The sequence below is a fragment of the Heterocephalus glaber genome, unplaced genomic scaffold (assembly GCF_053883595.1).
Source record: "Heterocephalus glaber isolate CG9 unplaced genomic scaffold, H.glaber_assembly_v1.0 deba00000621, whole genome shotgun sequence".
Lineage (NCBI taxonomy): Eukaryota > Metazoa > Chordata > Mammalia > Rodentia > Bathyergidae > Heterocephalus > Heterocephalus glaber.
In genome coordinates this window covers 20,583,107-20,585,404 of record NW_028258153.1, presented here as the reverse complement: position 1 = coordinate 20,585,404, position 2,298 = coordinate 20,583,107, and the positions used below count along the sequence as shown (strand labels likewise).

Here is a 2,298-nt window from a genome sequence, read left to right as displayed (position 1 = left end):
TCAGGGCTTCCTGGCCGTGGCTGGCAGTCAAAGCCACTTCTATTGTGTGAAGTTCAAGAGTTTGAAACACAGACTGCCAGGTCCTTGTGTCAACTTTGCTAGCTGCCTTGTTTCAAAGTGGCCATCTCCTAAGTGATTACCTTCTCATTAGTACTGTGTTTGGTGGTTTAAATTCCTGCATTCTGATGTTTCTACTCGATACTGCCTCCATACCATTCAGAGAGTATGTTGGAGCCGGGCTTGTTTTTGCACATAGCAAGTGTTAAATAAACATTTAATTTGAATGAATGAATGAATGAATGAATGACTACGAGGGTTGATCTGCATTAGAAATTAGAAGTTTGGTTTAATCTATTTAAGATTGAAAAAAGATGAAAGAAAGCAACTTAAAACATAACTTCCTCAAGTGCCAACTAATTCCTTTGGAGGAGATTTTGCTTTAAAAAATCTTTGATTCAAATTGTACTTTAAAATATTTCAGTAGGGAGAAATAAGCAAAAACAGCATAGAGGAACATTCCTAATTTTGACAGTCTTGCTTCTGGAGTGGAAGACAGATCCTATATAGAATACTGTAAGTCCCTGACTTATGAACATTCGAGTTGTAAACTTACATAGGTGTATGGAGTAAGACTCACTTTGGCCCGCGCGGGCTCGGCCCTCCAGATTGACGATGGCTGTGGCCGCTGGGCGTGCGAGGGAACCATTGCTTGTCTGAGTCGCTCTCCTCTAGGCTCCCTCGGGTGGTGGTCATGGCCCGCGGTAATTAACGAGAACTTGCCCGACAGAAGAATATGAAGAAAACCCAAGAAATTAGCAAGGGGAAAAGAAAAGAGGATAGCTTGACTACTTCTCAAAGAAAGCAGAGGGACTCTGAGATCATGCAACAAAAGCAGAAGGCAGCTAATGAGAAGTCTATGCAAACAGGAGAAAAATAATGCCCAGCTCTGGGAAACGTGGGTGCTACTGCCAACTGGTACGTCATAAGCTCCAAGATCAGGATTCCTTAGAATGAACAAGCATTGCATGTGTTATAACTCATCCTCAAAGCTGTTTACCTCAAACTTTGTTTTTCAGCCTTAGTGTGATGTTTTAGAACCATTCTTCAAAGAATAAAACATCAAGCATGTAAAAAAAAAAAAAAAGACTCACTTTGTTGGCTTATGAATGAATTGAACTTATGAACAATTCTCCAGGAATAGAACTCGTTCATATGTCGGGACTTACTGTACAAATTTATAATTCCTTACCAGAATTCTATAATTTACAGTAAAAGTTCTTTGTAACTCATTTGACACTGACTTGAGCTGACACGAGGCTAGGTAGAACCTCTGTTTATTTATCCTACTGAATGCAGCTCTACACATGCGCCTCCCAGATATATATCAGTGCTTGGTGGTAAAAGGTGCAGATGGGGTGGTGATTGGTTCTGAGGGGAGTTAAGCAATAGACGATGGATGTATTTATCAGATTGGTTCCATTCCTAAAATTTTGAAAATCCTGAATTTTAATACAAATGGCCTCAAGGGATTTTTAAATAGGGATCAGAGATCTATATTATGAAAATGCTATTTTAGTTTAGGTTTATTCAGTACCTTATTCAGATTGCAAACAAGTCAAGAGATCCCGGTGTTACGTACTGCACAGGAGAGGTAGGTCCCAGTGCTTAGGATTTTATAGTGTTATTACTTTAAAGCACAAATTCCTCATACAAGGAGCACCCCATGAACAGACCAGGAAGTGGGTGTTATCATGAGGTAAAAACCAAAGGAGATGGTGTCCTCATGCTTATCCTCAAGGGACTCACAGGCACCTGAATAATTTTATAAATGGTACAAAAATTACTCGAGTCTTTAAGACATATTTTGGTTTTAGATTCATTTGAAGTCTTCTTTGCTTCTTTTAGTTTTTCTCCATTAAGGCTCAGGAAAAAGGTCACAAAGTGATTTTCTAAGTGCATCCACTTGAAGGGTTAGGGACTTTCAGAGCATGGAGCCTTTCTGATCCCTGTGGGGACCCATCCTGGTACCTCTTTAGCTGCACACTGTCTGATATGGACAAGCTATTCTCCTGATCATTCAGCACCCCAATCAAGGTTGGCAGATACTGGGGAGGATATGGATCAAAGCACCTTTGAAGTCACAGCTCGAGCCCAAACACCAGCTCTGGCAGGACACATTTCTGCCTCAAAAAAGCCACAGCAACTCTTGGATGTTAAATGGGCTTAAAAGTCAACCACCAGTGCCAACCAGTCACTCTTTTCAGTGTGAAAGAGAAAAACAAGCGTTCAAGGGCCTGC

General features: G+C 40.7%; 1 pseudogene; it reads left to right on the top strand.

Moving 5' to 3' along the window:
• The first annotated feature begins 751 nt into the window (after positions 1-751).
• On the top strand, positions 752-967 carry LOC101722440 (small EDRK-rich factor 1 pseudogene; annotated as a pseudogene).
• The last annotated feature ends 1,331 nt before the right edge of the window (positions 968-2,298 follow it).